General features: G+C 42.1%; 1 protein-coding gene across 1 annotated transcript in view; it reads left to right on the top strand.

Annotated features, from left to right (window-relative positions):
* ZCWPW2 (zinc finger CW-type and PWWP domain containing 2) overlaps positions 1 to 11735 on the top strand; it is a 96173-nt gene extending 84438 nt beyond the window's left edge. The window contains 2 exon segments of the mRNA XM_047876548.1: positions 10220 to 10296; positions 11382 to 11735. The gene's annotated coding sequence lies outside the window, so the exon portion shown is untranslated.
* Positions 11736 to 23163: the final 11428 nt, after the last annotated feature.

Here is a 23163-nt window from a genome sequence, read left to right as displayed (position 1 = left end):
GCTATTTAGATGGCTGTCAAGGCTATTATAATTCTTCCATATAATTCAAGCATAGTAGAGATTGAGTATGTGTATTGGTAGTGGAATTAAGCTACTATAAAATAAAAGGAAATAATAAAAAAATTATTGTATATTAGAGTTGGGGTTCTTCTCAAAGGTGTCAGTTGCCTTATACTGGAAATAATCATTTCAACCATGATTCCAAAACCTGATTAAGTGGAGGTGGGAGGCTGTGGAAGATCAGAATCCTGGATGCTTCCCTATTAAATCAGTATCTCTGAAGGTGAGGATGGGAAACATGGTGAAAAACATAAGATTAAGTTAAGCATACTCATAATAAAAAAATTCTCAGCATTATAGGACAGCAAAAAGTACATCCTACAATACCACTCCTTAACGCCTCCCTGAAACCCCATTCCATAGGGATTCCCATGAGCAGTTTCAGGGGGTGTCCTTCCACATAAGTGTTCTAACGCACATCCATCTCCAGTACCCACTCTCGCTCTCTCTCCATGTCTCTCTTGGGAGTATGGGATCAGGGAAAGGGCATTCCAAGCACATCGAAACAGAAAACAAAGCTTGAAGAGAGAAGAGAAAGCAATTCAGCATCTTGGACCTATTGCTAGTTGAATTAGCTGGAGTAACCACATGCTGGTGTGAAGGTAGCCACAGCAGATGAGTAGCACTGTGTACACAGGCTAAGGAACGTGTACCTGTAGGGGCCAAGTGAAGAGTTTTAGACCGTGGAGTCCCTTTTACGTTTCAGAAAGATCACACCAGCAGCAACACAGAGAATGGAGTGAGCAAGAGAGCACTGGAGACGGGGCTCCTTGTTAGGAGGCTGCTTGGGAAATCCAGTTGCAGGATTATGCGCACCTGAATATGGTGGTGCTATATGGAGAGAGCAGAATGGTTTCCAGCTGCATTAACATCAATGAATGGATTATTAGGATTTTGAGAATGGAAATAGGCATGCGACAGTAGGGGGGCGGTGGGGTCGACTTCAGGGTTCTTGTATTCACAGTGCTGTTCACCGAAGTCAGAATAGGTGCAGATTAGAAGCGTGGGGCAGATACCAAGTTTGGGGCTAAACTGTGTGAGTTCAGCAAAGGTTCGAAACTCTTCATGCTTTGACAGAGCCTGCCTTTCAGAACCACGCCATGAGCCAGAGTGACTATGACTACTCTCTCACTGCATCATATTTACTTCTAAATGGTATCAAACAGTGGAAACTAAGGCTTCCTCTTTTTCTTCTAACAGAATTTACTCCATAGCCTTTCAGAAAAACTTTGCCTCTTTCTCTCACCGCTATGATTTTATATTCACAGCCTACAAAATGTCTCAAGAAGTAATCGATCCCATTTTCCTGTTACTTCTTAGAATCAACAATAAAATGACTACAATTGTATTTGAAAGACTTTACCCACAATTCGAGTGTTTGATCTAAGCCCCCAGGTGGTAGACTAATTAGATCACTTGCAGCTAATTCCTGTTGGTGGAATAGCCAGTGCTCTTCCAAGTTAGAGTCCACGGGTAAGACACTGAAATTTCCAGACTGAATTCATCTCTGCCATGTTCTAAGCTGCAGAAGTCCGGAATTTCCACTGAAGTCTTTGTGCACTTGGGCAGTTCAAATTGGTCCTGAGGACAAACATTTGGGTTGGCTCTGTCTGCAGAGGAAACTTCAATCTTCTTCCAAGAAGAGGCTCTTAGGGAAAAGGCCTTTTCCAAGAAGAGGACAGAGGGGAGCCTCTGTCCATGTGAGAATATAGCCTTTCAAATTTCCAGATAGAATGTGCTCAGGAAAACGGATGAAGGAGCAGTCAACTAACATCTCTGTCCTCAAGGCTGAGAATCCTGCCTGGCTGGCAAACCCTACCTGCTGGTAAAGACCCCATGTTCAGGGCAGGCCGCTCAACATACACCAGGGCATAGCAGTGGGACTGTGGAAACACGATGCCTGCCTTCAGGTCCTGGTGCTGCCGACGACTCATTGGGAGACCTGAGGCAAGTTACTTGACTTCTCTGAGCCAGGGCTTTTTTCCATCTATAGAGTAGAAGTTGCTGTGAAAGGAAATGTATGAATAGACATAAAATGCATAGAGCATTCTTAACACACAGAAAACTATGCAAGTCATGACCATGATTGTTGTCTCAAAAGCATTTCTCTTCTGACTGCCTCTGCCTGGTTATCCTAGGCCTAAAGCCTAAAGCCTAAGTGCTTCTTTCAGCAGAACCTGAGGTGATACACCTGCTTCTGGGGGACTGGGGCCAAAGACTTCTCTGACTATGCTGACTCCCAGGGCAGGCCTGGAGGTGGACAGTACCCTGCCTCTATAGCTAGGGCCTCCTGCTAGGCCCAGAGGAGGACATTATAAGGAAATTGTATCTGCTCATCAAGGGAGATTAAATTCTAAGCACACTAGTTATACCAAGTTTGATATGGGAGCTATAAAGCAATATGTTAGGACCTTCTGCCTGAGCCTTTGGGTTGGAATAAGACCTCCTCTTTGTCTAGTTTGAGGAGTGGCTGACTAATCCTCTTTGCAATGAATTGAGCAGCTAGTCGTAGCCTCCATGAACCTATGGAAGGGCTGGGTCCACCAGAAGCTGAGTCCCCACTTAGATCTACAGACTGTGGAAAGTTAAACACCAAAGCCAACTCTGTTGCCCTATATTCTAGGAAGTCCTGGTCCATTTGCATCATGCAGAAGCTGAATTTATGCAGGTATTTCCAGTGGTAAGAAGCTTAGCTCTATCTTTAGTGGAGACAGGCTACGTATTTTGACTTGTTGCCACCAGTGGGATAAAGAGAAGAGTGCACCCTTGCACTTGCAAAAGTCTGTAGTGTCTACAGCCTTGAATTTCCTGGCTCTGCAGTGGAGGTGATGAGTCACAGATAGTTAATATGTCCACTAATAGACCTAAGCACTATCATAAACTATCTAGAGGCTTTGTGGAAAAAATTGGCAGTTAGCTCTTTTTGGAGGAAACTTTTATTCATGAAAACTGAAGTGAACTGTGTATTGCTTTTCATGGAACGAAACCATTCTATAACCTAATGCCTCTACCAAATAGCTGGCATTCCATAACTCCACCACTTATTGGGGTTAAGAATTGGTATAGTTCTGTTCCAGATACTTCCAGACCAGTAGAATTTGCATCTGTGGACATTCCAAGGGACAAAGGTAAGATTTTGAAAATCCAAAATAGAAATATCCAAATCCTGCTCTATTATTTCTTCCTCTGTATGGTTCCAAGAAGAGGTCTAAACATAGTGCAATTAAAAAAATTCTAAGTTCTTTTTTAGGGCTGAGCCAACTCTTGCTGTCACTTAGTAGAATTCTGAAAGAGTTGTTTAGTAAAGACAAATTTGACGTTAAGGTCCAAGTGGGATATTCTATGTACGCAAATCTAAATATTAGGATTTTCCCACCCACTGAGTGGTTGCATGGTATAGGCATGCAGAGTAGTGAGCAGCAAATGAAAGGGTAGGGAAGAGAGGAGAAACTTGTTTCCAAGAAAAATTCTGAAAGAATGAGTTGTTTTCTTTTAAATGCATATAGGAAAAAACTATGAGAAAGGAGATATGCTCAGAACCAAACAAAATAAAACGCAGTTTGCAAGCAGCCCAGAAGTTGCTGGGTTAAAAAATAAAACTTTTTAATCTTCAGCCTCTCCAACCAGAAAAAGATTCTCAAATTAAAATGTAGCCTGGGGACAGTGATCAAGTCCAGGGGTTGGTTGTTGAATCACAGAAAGAGAGACAAAGACCAAATCTAGGGGGCTTGCAGGAAAACATGGCCTCAGGGTAAGGACCCAATCAGGGGTGTGGCTAATAACATTACAAACTATTACAAAATGACTTTTAAACCTCCTGCAAAGCTTAAAGGTATAGTAGTGCAGCCACCTGACATGCCCAAAGTGCTGGTAATTAAATCTGGAGAGAAAAGCCAGTCTTGAAAATAACTGTGGTTTTGACACATAGAATAGACTAGAATCAAATACATAGAAAACCCACTAAGTTGTAGAAAAACTGACACCACCTTAAGTACTAATAGCCTGAACTAAATGAGACTGAAACTGTTTGAGAGGGGAAAAAAGACCCCTGAGCCCCCAGTTTTCTATGTAGGAAATAGGCTAGGAAAACTTAGCCACCCAAAAAAAGTAGAAGTTTCAGTGTCCTCTTCAGAAGCAAATGAGGAAGATGATGGAAAAGGAAGTCTCAGAGGACAGAGCTAGGAGCTGTAGAGAACAATGGACCAAAGATCTTCCTCCTACACTACCAGATTCCACCCCACCCCCAGCTCACCTTCCCTTCCCCTGGGAGCAGGACCAAGGTCTGGTGAAGAAACATATCCTCCTCCTTTGGCAGGGAAACTTGGCTAATTTGCCTAGAAGGATTTCAGAATCACTAAGGAACAAGTTTCTTCATTTTGAATGAGGTGTTTACTGTGATTTTCCTGTCTGTGTTATACCAATGCATATTGTGTGGGTGTGGAAAGGGGGTGGGGCCTGTGATTTGTCTTCTCAGTTTATAGGTCCAATTCATATCTGGACCAGATGTAAATCATGAAGTCCTAAATGTTGAGCCTGATACATGATTGGGTGAGACTTGTGGTGTCCTTTGATGGGGATGGGCTGTTTTCATATTGGAGAGATGTGAATAATGTAGCCAAGCAGGTGGACAGTCATTGATTGAGTTCCTGATCCAAGTTCTTTGTATCTCCCTGCATTGTATAATTATCATGGCTGTATCACAGACAGAGTATAGTACTACCGGGCCTTGTGACTTTGCACTTGGCCTCCTGCTTTGATCAATGAAATAGAGCTGGAGTGATGGGGCCAATTCATAGTCAAGGCCTTAAGCGGCTTTTGGTGTTTCTTCTTTACCTCTTGTACCTCTTTCCAGCTGTGGCAGCTTTCCAGCTGTATCTGACCCATGGGTTGTTTTCTCCTTAGGGTGGAGCTTCTATCAAAATAGCCCTGTCTCCTGGGTTGGACCCAGCGTGCTAGCCCAACGCCTGCCCAGTGACCCTTCCAGCTTTTTTTTTTTTGGATCAGGCCCAGATGGGCTCTTCAACTGATGGGGCTTAGCCCATTCCCTGCCCAGCCTCAGGTTGCTTTATCACGGAGGCAGCATATATAGAGATATTATAAGTTAATAGGATATCAGCACCACCAAAATATCACTAAGGGTTCATAAGAGTGGGTCACTTCTTTTTTTAAGTATTTTTAGACTCTATAATAATTACAAAAGGTAGATAGGCCCATAATGGTGAAATGTCTCATTTGGCCAAAAAAGAAAAAAAAAGTGTGCGTATATTTCCATCCCCTTTCTGTTCCTCGAGTCTTCCAAGTCTTCCTTACCCTTTTGGTATTGTATCAAAGGATTTTAAGTTGCTAAATCTAGTTTTGGGTTCAGATTTTACCAACTTGCCTAAGTCACATGACCAATAAATGGAAAGGCCAGAATTTGAGTACATTTCTGTTTGTTCAGATCCCATTCCCTCTATAACTGTCTGTATTGTTTAATGATGTGGTTACTAGGTGGGTGGTGGAGTGATCATCTAGTTTCCTCCTATGTAAAATGAGGATGGAACTATCTAAACGAAAGCGTTGTTGTGAGGAATAAACGAGATCTTATGTGAAAATGCTCTGTAAATCAACTTTATCTTCTATTTAGTCTTTCTGAAGGAAACTGAGTATGTGCTTAAGTACACTGCAATTAATTATTACTGAGATAAAATGTAATTATGCATTTGAAATGATCACTTGTCTTACTCTTGTATCTCTCCATCTACCATCATCAATACCAGAATTTTTTTTTCTCTTTTTTAAAATTAAGTTTTGGAAACCATCACTGGTGGCATGTGACCCTCTCTCTGATGGGCATGTTAACAGCAATGTCTGTCTTTTAAGGGACATCTATCTCACTGTTAAATTTAACTTTTTTTAATGTTTATTTTTGAAGGAGAGAGAGACAGAGCATGAGCAGGGGAGGGGCAGAGAGTGAGGGAGACACAGAATCCGAAGCAGGCTCCAGGCTCTGAGCTGTCAGCACAGAGCCCGACACAGGGCTTGAACTCACGAACCTCAAGATCATGACCTGAGCTGAAGTCGGACCCTTAATCGACTGAGCCACCCAGGCGCCCCTCACTGTTGAATTTTAGCTCTGGCTTTAAATCACCTTGTTTTCTTCATTCTGTTAAAAAAGAAAAGGGGTGGGGGGAGTCTCAGTATTGATGAGTAGTGGCAGATTCTGTGGCATTTTAGATGCTTTCCTATAAACGTATGGATGCCTTTCACAGGGAGCACGGGTTGTATTTCAGCATGCCCTCCTCCAAGTTGGAATTTAGGCCCTGGCTCCAAAGACCTTTTGAAAGCCAGAAAGCTCACCAAAATATATGGCCAGAGTTAGTCTATTTTGGCAATGACACTTGCTTATTATGACATACAATTAAATTACAGAGATTTAAAATTTTGTACAACAAGCCTCTTGCAGTTTGCAGAGGGAAAGGAGCAGGCAGAAGAGAAATATGAATATGGTCATGCTCCTCTCTTCTGGAGCTTACAATCCAGTGATGGAAGAATGTAAATAAATATAGGTGCTCCACAAAGCAGCAAATGCATTTGAAGATGGAATGTCTAAAAGCAGAAGGGAGTTCTCTTTCTCGGTAGCTGAGAGTCAATAATTACAAAATCCTTTAATACGATTCCTTCAGTCTCAGGTGCCCCCTGCCAGAAGTGAGAAACCACCCTACGGAGTCTGACGTCTACAGACAGCTTTAGCCCTCAGCTGCCAACAGCTATGCATGGAGGGAGTTAAGCCAGAACTAGGGCTCCCCACTCAAGCCCTCCTTTGGTTCCTCTTGAATTGCGGAGAGGGCCAATGACAATGACACCTGATCTTTAAACCCCATAAGGTCTTGACCTAAGGGGACTCAGTGCTTTTACCAATACAATTGGATCAGACCCCAGGTCCTCTATGGGATCACCATCATTTATGCTCTCCACTTCCTGTTGAGTCTCCTGGCTGCAATCCATCGCCCCCTGTTCCTCCGTGACCTCCATAACTTCCCCTGCTACGGTGATGAAGCCAAAGTGTGGGAGGCCAGAAGGGGAGGTTGGCAAGGGACACTCCTCCTGGATAGGAGTTCTAAATGCGCCAGCAAGCTCTTGGAGCCCTTTCACTGCAGAGGGGAGCAGCCTTGTGCTTCTTCAGGGTAGAGGACTGGCCACACAGCCTCCAACTACCGCCAACGGTCTTTCTTCCACCTCCCCCATGGACTCCTAATTTCATCTCTCAGCAGCAGCTGCTCTCAGGCAACACCAGAGCTGGAAACTACCTGATCTATGAAAGCCTGACTTCTTCCAAGCAAAGGAGGGTTAGGGTGTGGATGTACAGAGAAGTGTGAAAGTGCAGATTATTTGGAAATGGGGGTCCAATCTTACGAGGTTATGTGTTAGGTACTTACGTCTTAAGTACTGGAGTAGACCTGTGAAAGGAGAGGAGAGGAAGATTAATTCTGACTGCAGACACAGCTTCATGGTGGCATTTTATTCATTCCTTCACTCAATACTATGGGCCAGGTTTCATGCGAAGCGCTAGTAATACAACAGTGAACAAGACACACATGATCTCCAAACCTGTGGAGCTGATTCTGACTTTGAGCAGTTTGCTTTAGCCTCACTTTCTTCATCTGAGAATTGGGATGATGGTGATGATAATAATAGTAATAACACTCATCTCCTAGAGTTGTTGAACAGAATAAAATGAGTTAAGATGGGCAAGGTGCCTAGCAAAGTTCCTGGCACATTGCATGTTATGTAAGTATCACTACTATTTTTACAGTCTAGTTGGGGAGAGACCTGTGAAGCAAAGCCAGAATTGGAAGGTGGAAGAGTGGGCTGGCTGGATACGATGAAAGTCACAGTCTGAACAAAGCACAAAGGTGGGAAAAGCAGGAACAGCAAATACCTAAGCCGAGTAACCAGAGTGCAGGGGGTGGAGGGTGTGATACGAAGAATATTGGGAGTTAAGGCTAGACCAGGCAGGTTGGGCTTTGCTCAAGGAAAGCCTTGTATATCACACTAAATGGCAGCTCTTCATTCAGCAGGGGAGCCAGGTTAGTGCAATGATGAAGAGCGGTGACCACCACAATCTCCAAGATCAAACACCCAAGGGTGCTGGGCACCATGACCAGCTTGGAACCAGACCATTGTGCGATTTGCATGCACGGAGGGGCAGCAGGCAGACATTGCTATGCCAACCTGTGCCCCTGTGTCTGAGGAAATCCGTGCCCTGATGTTAGCTCGGATTGTCAGCTTCCACAGTGAGTGCCTTAGGGTTGCCAGCAGGCAGCCGGGGACCGGAAGGTTAGGTGTCTCTGCGAAGTCTTATTAAACTCTCAGCTGCCTGGGAATAATGCACCACAGCAGCAGAGTTTTAAATGGCAAAGGGTCTCTGGCTGTCAGCAAGGTTACAGGTAGATACTTTCATTTGTCCTCCATGAAAGCTTAATATCATTTTCTTCTGTTCAAGTCAGCTTATAGACCTCATTACTTCAAGTTCATCGGGCAGCTGAACAGACTTTTTGATTTTACTGTGCTTTCAGAATCATGTTGGAGAAGAGCTAATGCATTTTTAACCAACTTCAGCAAATTGAAGCTCTTTGGTGCTGTAGTGTACTAATACAATTGCTGCTAACTCTCTGAGAGCAGCATCTGGGTCCGGAAATTCCCGCTATTGCGGTTGTGAGCTCCAGGAGGTAGGGCCTACATGTCCTTCCACTTGTGACCCACCCAGACCATAGCATAGTGCCTGGCACATGTGAGAACAGCAGTTCTATTTTTAGATTGATGTTGAACTTTCTGCCGGTCTAGCCTGTTCAAAAATGTTTTCTAACAAGCTCTATACTCAAGCACCTTTGGACTGAATCTCAGGTGGTTGTTGCTTTTTGATTCCAGTTCCCCAAACCCTGACAAGCTCTAGCTCTATCCGTTATCTATCGCGACAGTGATGCAGGGTAGTAGGTGACCACAAAATGCCAATGGCAAACAACAAAGCACGTCTCTTAGCTTGGGAGCCTGAAAAGTTCAGCCAATTTGGCTACTTTCAGGTGATCTCACTTGTCTGTCTGTGAGCAGCTGTGGGTCTACTCAGGTGTGGTTCTTCTGTGGCTCATACTAGGTGGGCTCACTTACCTATCAAGGACCAGCTAACAGTCTTAGATGGGGAAATGGGGCAACTCAGCTCTGCTTTATGCACCACCTGTCATCTTGCAACACGCTAGCCCAGGCATGTTGTCCTGGAGATAGCAGAGGAACAAGAGTAAGAGAAAATTCCAATAAGAAAATCCAAATCACCTGCAATTCCACCAACTACAGATAAATCACTGGTGACATTTAAAAATTTCTTACAATCTTATTTCCAAATAAATATGTACTCTTAAATGCACATAAGGAGCAACAACCACATAGTTATTTCCATAGCCTTTTTCTCTTTTTTATAATAATTACTTTTTTTTTCAACGTTTATTTATTTTGGGGACAGAGAGAGACAGAGCATGAACAGGGGAGGGGCAGAGAGAGAGGGAGACACAGAATCTGAAACAGGCTCCAGGCTCCGAGCCATCAGCCCAGAGCCCGACGCGGGGCTCGAACTCACGGACCGCGAGATCGTGACCTGGCTGAAGTCGGACGCTTAACCGACTGCGCCACCCAGGCGCCCCATAGCCTTTTTCTCTTAACCATATATTGTGAATGTAGTCCCATGCCATGAGATATTGTTCTACAACATGATTTTTAAGGATTGCATTGTATTTTTATCCATACAACAAAATACTCTCTTGATGGATGTTTAATTTGTTTTCACATTTTCTTTTCTTTTTTTCTAATTAAAAAAATTTTTTAATGTTTATTATTTTGAGAGAGAGAGAGAGAGAGAGAGAGAATGAGCATGAGTGGGGGAGGTGCAGGGAGAGGGGGAGATGCAGAATCCGAAGCAGGCTCCAGGCTCTGAGAGTCAGCACAGAGCCCGACATGGGGCTCAAAGTCACAAACCTCAAGATCATGACTTGAGCCAAAGTCGGACGCTTAACTGACTGAGCAATCCAGGTGCCCCTCCAGATTTTTAATTATACAATTATAAACCACTCTGTCATGAACATCCTTATCATTTTATCTTTGTGTACCTTTTCTTTCAACTCTTTTCTAGAAGAGGAATTAATAAGTCAGAGTGTCTACACAGTTGCAAGGCTTTTTGTGGCTATCATCTATTATCTTCCACCAGAGGTGTGTGTCTATTTCTCTGCTAGACTGGGGTTTGGTTTCTACTTGAATTTTATGTTACTTAAAACAGTGCGTTGGGTTAATCTCTGTCTTAAAGAACATCGACTAAATGACTATGAGATGGTAGGTTTTTTTTTTGTTTTTGTTTTTTTCTAATTCCTTAGAGAAGGCTGAAGACTAGCATTAACATAGGCCATAGACTCAGGCTGAAAGGTGACTGAGATAAGAATAATAAACCAGGTAATGGGCAAATGTGAAAAGAAACAATGGTCACTTGATTTAGACATTGGATGTCCTTTTGGTCAATCATTGTGACAAATACTAGGGCAGAGTCATTGGTCTGGAAAACGTTTTGGTCGGCTGATAAAATTAAAAATCTAGGAAGTTGCATTCCAATTTGGGAGGAGTAGGGAAATCGAGGTGCTTGAGAGAATAGACAAGTTTTCACTGAATACTTCTATTAAGGTAGTCACATGGCTTCTGCTGGTGTATTATAATCACGATTGGTGAGTTTTTGATGTTAGATTACTTAGGTGATGATTCCTAAAATCCACCTTTCTTGTATTAAATTGAAATTGCTTATAATGAGAACATGAAGACTTTTATTTTCCATCCACATATGTGCTTATTTTGTGTATCTGTAATTTTTATTTTTAGTGCCCAGAGAAAAACTGGTTTTGGATGATAATTCTTGCCCTGCAAAATGTATTTAAATTCATTCAAAATGATTATTGCTCCAAAATTATGACCTTCCACACAATGGACTATGAGTACTCCCTTCCCAGGGTCTGGGCTTTATTCATAATCTGTGGTCCTAGCACAGAAAACAGGGCCTTAATAAATATTGTTTATAAATGTTTAAACACCCTTGCCCAAATGAGGGTTAAATTTGCCATCCAACTTAGCCTTTCTAATTATATAAGTCTAGATTCTCAAAATTAATTGAACCTTGAATGTTTTTACCATGTAGCACTTAATTACACATGGGCATGTATATGCCATTATTTATTTCATGTGTGGTAGCCAGTCTCTAAGACGATTCTCACCTGGTGTTCACACTCTTGTTTGGCTCCTTCCACACTGAACAGGGTTCGCCTGTGTAACCATCAAAATTTCTCAAACATGACAGACTCTGACCTCTAAGCCTGGGTCATAAAAGACATTGTGGCTTCCACTTTATTCTCTTTTTGGATCACTCATCCAGAAGTAGTCAACTGCACGTCATGAGGACACTCAAGCAGCCTTAAAAGAGGTCCACGTGGTGGAACTGAAGCCTTCTGCCAACATCAGCACTAACTTGACAGCCACCTGACTAAGCTCTTCTGGAAGTAATGCTCTGGCACCAGTCAGGCCTTCAGATGACTACAGCCCAGGCCAGTATCTTGACTGCAACCCCATGAGACACTCTGAGCCAGAAACGCCCAGCTAAGCACTCCTCAATTCCTGATGCACAGAAACTGTGTGTGATAATAAATGTTCATTGTTTGAAGTTACTAATGTTCTGGAGTAATTTGTTACACAGCAACGGATAACTAATATAATGTGTGACAGGCTTTTACCAACAAATAGATTATAAGCATCTTTAAAAAAAGAATCATATCTTTCATTTCTCATAGTGACCTGCATGATATTGAGATATTAGCCAAAATAAATGATGTTAATACTTCACAATTACCTTCTAGTCAAATCAACAAATATTTAATGCCCACCAGACACTCTTCTAGGAAAGCAGTAAACAAAAAAGAACTAAGTAAATGCTAGTGGATAAGACATATAATCTTTGAAAATATAAATATGGACCAGGTCAGTGAAGATATGAAGCTCAGAACAACAATAAAAGATGGGCATGCTACTTTATATATTTGATATTGGGTGTCAGGAAGGCATGATGTCTGATATCAAATGTCATATCAAATGTCTGTCAAGACATTTGAGCAGAGAACTGTGCATGTACCTGTGAAGGAGCATCCCAGGCAGAGGAAATGGCCAGTTCAAAGGCCATGAGACTGGAAGAATGTGGCACATTCAACTGGGCCAACACGGCTAAGGCTGAGGCCGCCATTTGTTGCCGATTTCACGAGTTAGCTTGTTGTATTTCTCGCCAGTCCAACTACACATTTAAATCTGTCTCAGGGGCTCGGACCCCACTTTCCCTTGGTTTTCTGAATTTGAACAGGGCACCAGATACTGGTGTAATTTAAACAGACCTTTTTATGTAAATGAATCATGATATAAACAGGAACACAGCTAATGAGTCAAAATAGGCTAATATTTGTAGCCGGAATGAAGAATTAGACAATTCACTGATTGCAATCTTCCTTTCATTACTTCTGCACTTGAAGCTTTCTGACTTCATTAAAGCCATTAGTGCCCACCAATAAATTACATAGCTTTGGTAGTAACACAAATATGTGTGAATGTTTCTGACATTGCAGGAAATAATCAGGCTCAATCAATATATGTTCATCAAGACATTAGGTCTCAAATCGATGAGTAATTAGCTCTCCCAACAGAAGAACAAATAAAACTGTGTTTCCTAAATGTTCTGTCATTCTCTGCTGCAAGTTTCACCTCCTTTCCCTCTCTTGCTGGAGGAAACACATGTCACAATGAATCGAATGATCACTGAATAATGAGTTCTGCTTTGATTACAGCATGTTCGTGATCATAAATAAATGAAATTGTGTTTGTATTTCATAGACATCTGAATTTTTTAATCTTGCATTTCACCTCAGATAAACAAGTTTATCTTTAATAGGTAAACACCCCTCTGAGAGGCATAATGCAGAACTTAAACTCACATTCAACATTTTAAATTATCACGTAAACAAGAGCTCCTGCACGTTCTCCTATGGCAGCAATCGCTGTTCTCTTGATACAAAGGTGACTGATTTTCTTTCTTGCTTGCTCTGTTTCATAAACAATCTTGGCAAATTAATGAATTATTTTATTTGTGTTTTAATTCTGAAGAGTAGATTTCATAGAGAGGGAGACATAGGGGAAGGCAGGGAGTAGGGTAGAGGGAAAGAATCAGAAAGGAAGCCAGAAAGAGACACAGAAATAGATGCAAAGACAGAAATACTGGAGCATGTGCACGTGTGTGTGTGTGTGTGTGTGTGCGCGCGCGCGCCCGTGCAGGGGAAAGAGAATAGAGAGATTGCCACTGAGATATAACTAGAAAGGAGAAAGGACAACTATTTAAAGACTAGGATTTGTTTGTGGGAAGGAATAACAGTATGTTATTTAAAGAAAAAAGATGAGTACTGAAAAAAAATTACTGTACGTGTTTTTCTTCTTAAACAAGAGGCTATTCAAATTATGAGGCAAAATATTACAAATAACCAAAAGACAATGCACTTAATAAATACTTTACCCAGAAACCTACTGCTGTACATTTTTATCAAAGCAAATTAATTTAAAATACTTGACGACCAGGCATATGTAGTATCATTTATAATGAATTTTTTCTCAGTTCTAAATGTGTTTACTGTATCTCATAGGTTATGAAAGCGAGTTCTTTAAATCTCTACAGAATTTTTTTATTAGCCTAGTTGTGCATAGGCAAAGGAATTTTTAACAAAATCTCTCTGTGGGGTGCCTGGGTGGCTCGGTTAAAAGTCCAACTTCGGCTCATATCATGATCTCACGGTTCGTGGGTTCGAGCCCCACAATGGGCTCTGTGCTGACAGCTCAGAGCCTGGAGCCTGCTTCAGATTCTCTGTCTCCATCTCTCTCTGCCCCTCCCCTGCTCACACTCTGTCTCTCTCTCAAAAATAAATAAACATTAAAAACAAATTTTTAAAAAATCTCTCTGGTGCATATTTAATTAATATGAAGTGTTTAAAATATAGAGACACTTGAATATGATAATGATTTACCAAAATCATTAACTTCAATGGAAAGCAAGCAAATGAATTTTAAAAGTAAAGAAAGTTCAATCTTTCTTTCAAATGATTTTTTTATGAACTGTAATACCAATGACCTTATAAATTTGGCATAAATGTAAACATATGCTGAAATCTGTTCGTGTTAAATGCATAATCCTTAAAGACATTTGATTTAAGAACATTAAAACAATTTTTTTGGATTGACAGAAACTCAAGAATTTGGTTCTCTAAGTAGCAAGAACTTTAAATATTTATTCTCCAGAGAAATGGTTGTCTCTAAACAGCAATTTAAAGATAATTCAAAGCAGGGGCGCCTGAGTGGTTCAGTCAGTTGAGAGTCTGACTTCAGCTCAGGTCATGATCTCACGGTCCATGGGTTCGAGCCCTGCATTGGGCTCTGTGCTGACGGCTCAGAGCCTGGAGCCTGCTTCAGATTCTGTGTCTCCCTCTCTCTGTCTCTCTGCCCATCCCCTGCTCACACTGTGTCTCTCTTTCAAAAATAAACATTAAAAAAAGAAATTTAAAGATAATTCAAGGGTAATTTTACTGAAGAGAAATTTTCGGCACTCCTTTAACTGTTTTAAGTAAAACAACAAGCAAACAAACAAAACAAAGCAGTAAATCCTCATAAATATTTTCTCCCAAGGACTCCTTTCTTTTGGAAACTATATTTCAAAGGAAACTTAATCTGTGTTCCTGATTCATTTATACACCTCAGATCCATTTGAAACACCAACACATCTTATGAACCTTTTTATAAGGCTTTTCAAAGGTATTTTTATTTGAACCAGAAAGTCATGTTTTGTTGGCAGTAAATGGAGCTTGGGGTGTGAGAGAAAAAGTTAGCTTGGAGCCCACAGAGTTCAAGTGACTCTAAACAAGGTCAAAGCTGTTCTCTCAGTCTCAAATGAGATTGAAATAAAGAAAAGAAATGTTCACTGTGTGATAGCATTTGTGAGCCAAAGGTTTTTAAAAAGAAATAAAAAGTTCTTCAGAAACCATTAAATATCTAAAGCTCAAAACAAATTCTACGAATAAGTTGGAATTTCTTGAGAAATTTGCTTGGTGTGCGTTAATATATATATTGTTTTTTGAGAAAAAGAGAAATTGAGTGCATGCATGCAGGGGAAAGGGGAAGAGAGGGAGAGAGAGAGAGAGAGAGAGAGAGAGAGAGAGAAAATCTTAAGCAGGCTCCACACTCAGTGCAGAGGCCAACGTGGGACTTGATCTAATGAACCATGAGATTATGACCTGAGCCAAAATCAAGAGTCTGGTGCTCAGCTGACTGAGCCACCCAGGTGCCCCAATAATTTTTTTTTATTTCAGGACAAATATGTTTTAAAACACATTTTTGTAAATTGTGTGTTTGTATTGCTGGTTGTCTTAGTTGGAGTTTCCCCCAGAATCAGATAAGACTTGGGCTCAAGTGGTTTATTTGGGATAGCTAACACAGATCATTTGTGCCAGAAAACAGTATAGTAGGAAGGTGGGGAAGTGACACAGGGAAGGTAAGAGGTCACCGAAGCTGTGTTGTCAGCAAGCTACCCCCACGGGCAACTGGAGTTCAGTCCTGCTGGGGAACCCTGGGAGCCAGCATAGGGCACATGCCTCAGAGCTATCCCACCTAGGGGGTGAGGAACCCGGGGTATTTATACACCCGTTCCCACTGGTTAAGGGCTTCTGAAGGATGGTAATTCCCCAGGCCTCTGGCCTGCTGTGCACATTAGAATGGACTGAGATGATCAGGCTGGTGGTAACAAGGTGATAGGAGACACGCAGACAGCATCTACTAGTCTGACACTCATTCTGTTTTATTTCAGAGTAACAACCATGGGAAGTTTATGGTGGAGAATCAAGAAAAGCTAAGTGAGTTTTTAAAAAATTTATTTATTTTAATTAATTAATTTTATTTATTTTAATTAATTTATTTTTAATTTATAGAGAGCATGAGTAGGGGAGGAGCAGAGAGAGAGGGAGAGAAAGAGAATCCCAAGCAGGCTCCACACTTTCATTTCAGAGCCCGACGTAGGGCTCAAACTCATGAACGATGAGATCGTGACCTGAACTGAAATGGAGAGCTTAACCGACTGAGCTACCCAGGCGCCCTCGAATTTGTGGTTTGTTTTTTTTTTTCAATTGAATGTTTTTTTCAAGAGAAAGAAAATTTGTGATGGGTGTAAATGGCATTTTGAAGGCCTTAATTATCGAGAGTTTAAAAATCAGACTTGGTGTGTATTTGCTTTGACACTCCACTTTCCTTTACGTGAATGATGGTAGTTGACTTCACTCGACGCTTATTATGTTCCTGGCACCGTGGTCTGTGCAGAGGCTTGAAATAACACATTTAATCCTCATAGTCTCTCAGTGAGATGGGCATTGCTACTGTTCCTGTTCTACAGATGAGAAAACTGACACACAAAAACCTTCTGTAACTTGCCCAGTCTGGTAGCCAAGCAGGGGTTCCGATTCAGCCAGGCTCCGGAACTGTGGCCTTCCACACGACACATACTGTCTTGCTCCATAGCCCAGTGTATGTGATTTGACCAGTCTACATTTCTTCTCATGGTGACTACCAGCCATACTAATGCCTGAGGCTAGAGAGATGCAGGACGGCTGTGCCCAGCCCTATCTGCTTCGTAAGTGCACGTTTGAGTTTCATGCTCTGCAGCCATTTGCAGAGTTCATTGGTGTTCATGGCTAACCGTTGCTAAAACATAAGTGCCAACACTGCTGACTTGTCATCTATTGATGAGCTTTCCCAGTGACTGCTGGGCCTGTCCCTGGGTTAAAATGGCACATCGGTGCCTTTTCCCACTCATTTTGGTGGAGGAATGTGATGAGGAAGTTATTTTTGGAACATGTGTTCTTTCTGTGCCCTGGCTTTCACTGAGTTTTCAAGCTTTTAGGAACTCATGGTTATCTTGAAGTCAAATTAAACTTAAAAATAAATTTATTGAGGCACCTGGCTGGCTCAGTCGGTAGAGCATGTGACTCTTGATCTCGGGGTTGTAAGTTCAAGCCCCACCCTGGGTGTAGAGATTACTTAAAAATAAAGTCTTTAAAAATAAATACAATTGCAAAACAGAAAAACACCTTTGGAGCCAAATAAAGAGCTGAAACTGTTTAGCAAATTGGTTGGCATGTCTTTGTCTAAAATGATCAAGTTGATAGGGTGCCTGGATGGCTGTTGGTTAAGCATCTGACTTTGGTTCAGGTCATGATCTCATGGTTTGTGGGTTCAAGCCCCGTTGGGCTCTGTGCTGACTGCTCAGAGCCTGGAGCCTGCTTTGGATTCTGTGTCTCCTCTCTCTCTGTCCCTTCCCCGCTCTTGCTCTGTCTCTCTGTCTCTGTCTCTGTCTCTCTCTCAAAAATAAACATTAAAAAAGATTTTAATGACAAAGTTGCATTATCACTCCTTATAGCATATTTATTCATGGTTTTTCAAATGTTTATTTATTTATTTTTGAGAGAAAGGGAGAGAGAGAACACAAGCAGGGGAGGGGCAGAGAGAGAGAGAGGGAGACACAGAATCTGAAGCAGGCTCCAGGCTCTGAGCTGTCAGGGCTGAGCCCTACATGTGGCTCCAACGCACAAACTGTGACATCATGACCTGAGCTGAAGTCTACACCTAGCCTTCTGAACCACCCAGGCGCCCCAGTTCATATGTTTTTAGAAGAGTTGCTATATGTCCCCAAAACAGGAGGTGGGTTACAGAGAAGACATTGTGAGAAAAGTAGCACAGCTTTTCAAGAGTTACTGGCTGAATGGCTTAAGTTAGGTAAGTCTAAGTATTTTCTTTCCAGTTTGTAGTAGAATAAATGAAAATCTGGTATGAAGGAAGCTCCATTTATCATGCATCTTTTTTTATGGTGCACTTTTTTGTGTCCATTTTTCAATTATTTGGTTTTTTTTTTAATGTTAAGTCCTTAATTTTTTTTTAAATGAACAGTCAAAATTTCTTTTGGTCTCAAATCTATTAAGACAAAGTTAAAATGTGAGTGCAGGGAACTCAAAGTTGGAAATACTCATTTATTCTCATAAAAAAAGAAAATGGGGGGCACCTGGGTGGGTCAGTTGGTTAAGAATCTGACTGTGGCTCAGATCATGATTTCATATTGTGTGAGCTTGGAGCCCCACATTGGGCTCTCTGCTGTCAGTGAAGAGCCTGCTTTGGATACTCTGTCCCCCCTCTCTGCCTCTCCCCCTCTCATTCTCTCTCCCTGTCTCTCTCTCTCTCTCTCTCTCTCAAAATTAAATAAACATTTTTAAAAAGCCTTAGAAAAAAGAAAATGTGGTTATTTAAAGTGGCCAAGAGACCAAAATTAATTCTGTATTCTGAAAAGAGAATAAAGTGGTCCCCCAAATGATAGAATAGTGAGTTTTACCCCTAAGCTCCAGAAAAGATGTTTTTTAGATATTATTTCAAGACCTCATACTACAATGTGGGAAAAAAATAAACAGGGAAACACAACCTTTTCTGGAAGGGAAAATCATTCTAGCTATTAAATTCTTGAAAAGAGTAAACAAAAATGGCATCCCTATTTCACAGGACTTTATGAAATTAGTTTACTTGGATTTTAAAGGCTATGATAAGGCTTTCAAATGAAGCCTGTGACAGGCTCAAGTCTCCATAAGCCATGTGGAGCATCCAAAGGACACAGAACAGCTACCTTTCGGGGTACAAAGGACCAGTCCCAGCTTGTCCAGGGAAACAACCTTTTAAATGCTTTTTTAAACTTTATTCATTAAAAAAAAAAAACTTTATTCATTTTTGAGAGACAGAGCCTGAAGTGGCGGCGGGGGGGGGGGGGGGGGGGGGCGGTGGTGGAGACAGATAGAGAGGGAGACACAGAATCTGAAGCAGGCTCCAGGCTCTGAGCTGTCAGCACAGAGCCCGACATGGGTTAGAACTCGTGAACCGTGAGATTATGACCTGAGCTGAAGTCGGATGCTTAACTGACTGAGCCACCCAGGCGCCCCGATAGTACTCTGTTCTTATTACCATTTACTCTTCTTGATTGATGACTTTGGATCTGGAATGGGGTGAGATGTTTAACAGTCTGCAGTGCATGGAGATACAGGTGGAAGGAGGAATCACTCACAGTGTTTGGCCTGGGAAGATGGCCCCATGGTGGCAGACATTTTGGAAAGGTTTTCTGGCCCCTGAACACAAAGAAAACTATCTTCTCTGAGGGTGTACTCCATCCTCCCCAGCTATTTGTCCCTCTCAGTTTAGAACTGGAAACAGAAGCAGAAAGGAGGAGTTGCTGCAGGTTAAGGGAAAGTGTTTGTAGAAAAGGTCTATCAACTTGAATGCTGGGACTCAGCCTCTGCCTAATTCCTGTGACATCACTTAGCTCTAGCTATGTAGCAAATTTCCCCAAAGTTCTGTGGCTCACACCAACGAGCATTTATTAGTATAATGCACACATTTAGTAGTTGTCTGTCATGCATCATGGGACTGTCTGGGGGCTCTGATTTTAACTGGGACAACTCTATTCCATGTCTGTCACCCACTCACGGGGCAGAGACCTAGCTGAGGCATGTTCTTCTCATGGCAGGAGCACAAGAGAACAAGCAGAAACATGCAAGGTTTTCCAAAGAGCAGGCTTGGAATTTGCACACTGTGATTTCCATCTCATTCTATTTGTCCAAAACAACTTACATAGCTGAGCACAGTCGCAAAGGCAGGGGGATTGACTCTGTGTCTTCAGGGAGAGGAATGACCAGTACTCATGCCATAGGGAGAGGTGAGCACCGGGGCCTTTGATGCAGTCCTCTATGCTGCTCTGGGGGCATCTTGGTTGCATTGATTGCTTAGCCTCCCACATCTATTCAACACGTTCACTTCTTTTCCCTGCCTCATGAGTAACAAGGAGGAAGCACATCTGAGACCGCTGCCCCTTAGCACTGCCGAAGGAATGAGCCCTACTGTGGTCCTGGCTTAAGAGCCAGTTGTCATATCCATGGCATCGGGTGGAAGAGGCAAAAGACCATGAACCAAACTCCAATTTATTTATACTGGCAGTCCCTGGGACAGGGAAGGTCGAACAGTTCTGTAATCCAGAACATCCCAAAACACATGGAGTTCAGTTTTTAGTCAAATCCTCAAACTCCTTTAACTCCATCCAAGTCACTGCCTGCTACCTTCCTCGGGGAAGTCCATCCCCCAGGACCTTCCAGTAACACTGTGTATTTCCATTCCCAAATCAGGCACCTCCTTGTATCACTGTGTCATTAAAATAGAAGGAGTGATTTGTTGTCCTGGGACATTTTATTTGGTGATGACTCCCCCAGGGCTCAAGATGACAATGGAATATGCCTGGACAGGGCTAGCTTTACCGGTCTAGAGGAATGGAGACCTTTTTCTGATTGACACACAAGTGTCACCTAAGTCCTAAAACCCCTGGCTTTCTTAATTCTTCTTTGGTGATAATTCTAATGCTGGGTGATTTTTCTTCCAAATTAGTGCAAACTGTAGATGCCTTGTGGTTCAAATTATTCAAAGAACCAACTTTTACCATCTGGTATTATTTATAGCCACCAGTTGGTCTTTAAAAAAAAATTTAAGTTTATTTATTTGTTTTTGAGAGAGAGACAGAGAAAGTGAGCAAGAGAGGGGCAGAGAGAGAGAGAGGGAGAGAGGGAATCCCAAGCAGGTTCCACACCAAGCCTGATGTGGGGCTCGAACTCATGAACTGTGAGATCATGACGTGAACCGAAACCAAGAATCGGATGCCTAACCAATCGAGCCACCCCAGTGCCCCAACCACCAGTTGGTCTTAAACTGACTTTTTTTTTTTTCCTAACTCTCCTTGTATTTTTGTGCAAACCTATTTTCCTTTAGAATGTTAACTGTACTTATTTCATAAGTGCTACTTGGACTTGAGCATACTAATATATTTTGTTGTCAATTTTACTGCCCATCTCTAGCTGAGACTGACTCTGGCTACTTATATGCAAAAGGATCTTAGCTAATACCTCAACCTAAGAAATAGTGCAAAGAAGCACCAGGATTGCTTAATCAACATGGCGGCTCTATCTGCAAAAGTTTAAAAAAAAAAAACAACGCCAACGTAGTCTTGGCTGTATTAGCAGCATCAGGCAATTACAGAATCTGCTGCAATAAATGGCCAAGGTTATGACACCCATAAAGTTTAATTTGCATTCTGAATATCACGATGTGTTCACTGAGAATGCAAAGCAGGTTCTGCAGGACGGGAGCAGCTAAATTCGAGTGCATTTCAGGATTTCTTCAGTTGGTGTAAAGGCAGGAGGGAATGACTTGTTTGGTGTGTGGTCAGCCTCAACCTCTGCCTCCTTCAGCCGAACGTACAGAGCATTGAAGCAGATGGTCCTTGTGGGCTACCCTTGGAGGAGACGGAGTCACCAGATGGTCTGATGTGCATTGTGACTAAGCGGCACTGCAGCCAATTGGATTATCCGGTCGTTTTGGGGATTAATGGAGATGGCCACAAGATTTATTGGGTTGCCATGATTGGAACCTGCTGGCAAGAGGATGAAATGATTGAGCCAGTTGTGCCAAATGTGTATTCCAAGTCACCCAGGGAGAAACTGAGCTGGCATCGTGCAGAGACCCTGCAACCAGATGAGGATCTCATTGCTGGAGAACTAGAACGTATAGGAAATCGTATTTCCAGGTCAACGGAATCACACTTCTACAGGGGAGATCGCCCATAACACTTTCACACAGCTTCACGCATGGGTCAGTGGGCAAGGAGGGGAGGCCAGGGCTCTAAACTTCTCTGTTTGACTGCATAAATCTCCCCATCTTCTTTTCCCCATTCCTGGGCACCTTCCACATGTCAGCGTTTCCAATGAACCAGTGTGGAACCGAACCTCCAATGAACCTCCCCGTGTGGAACCAGGGATGCCCTGTGTCTGCCTGCTCCACACCTAACTTCTCTACCATGACCACTGGCATAATGGGCCTCAGACTTAAAGAATCATAAGGAATTCCTTTTTGGTGAAATGAGATGGAGTTTTAGGACACGGGAGAGAGAGAAAGAGTGAAAGACTGGCCAGAAGTATTTCACCATCCTTTATTCCCTAAAAATGCAGTGTGCCAAGCCAACTCAGACATGACCCCAATAGCAGGTGAAGGGCCTCTGCTGTTTAATGCTCCAGAAACTGAAGAGTGGCTCAGAAAACTCAGTCTTGCATGTAAGGGGAGGGCAGGGGAGACGGGGAGAGAAGGCAGTAATGCTTCCTACCTGAGCTCGACTCTCTGAGCACCAGCACTCCAGAGGGGGAACTGACCTGGCCACTCTTCCCGAATTACAGAGGGCAACAACAGGGACCAGCTGTGACCTCTAGAGCTCCCTTGACTCATTTGAGACGTTTATGAGCAAGGATTTAAAAATTTTTCCCCTCACTCCCTTAATGATAATAGAGTTTCTTAGATAGTTGGTTTCTTAGAAAGTGGGTTTTTTGGTGAGGAATTTTTATTGTGGTATCTTCTGTAATAAAGCGAAGTGAACAGATTAGCGGCCAAACAAAAAAGCCTATGGAAAAGAATGTATGCAGCAGACCAAACAGTTTAAAATTATCGTTATATAATCACTGAGAGGAAAATATAACCTAGGAAAAGGAAAATAAAAAGTATCCATCATCCCCCACTTGGATGTGCATATATTCCCTTCTGGCCATTTTTCTAGGTGGGTGTGAATCATTTTATAAAAATTGTAACATTGTATACACATACACATCACATATACTTTTCCATTTAAGATTATAGGACAATCTTTCCCTCATATCATTAGTCTTAAACACATCATAATTTTGATGGCCATACTATAACTTTCTATTCTTTTCATGGTTTTTAATAGGGAACATGTTTTTATGCTCATGAATAATATGTTTTTAATTAAATTTGTTTGAGAGAAAGAGAGCGTGTGGGAGCAGGAGAGGTGCAAAGGGAGAGAAAGAGAAGGAGGCAGAGGGAAGGAGAATCTCCAGCAGG

The sequence above is a fragment of the Prionailurus viverrinus genome, chromosome C2 (genome assembly GCF_022837055.1).
Source record: "Prionailurus viverrinus isolate Anna chromosome C2, UM_Priviv_1.0, whole genome shotgun sequence".
NCBI classification, from domain to species: Eukaryota; Metazoa; Chordata; class Mammalia; order Carnivora; family Felidae; genus Prionailurus; species Prionailurus viverrinus.
Note: the sequence above shows the minus strand (reverse complement) of the source record. Positions and strands in the feature narration are given on the sequence as shown.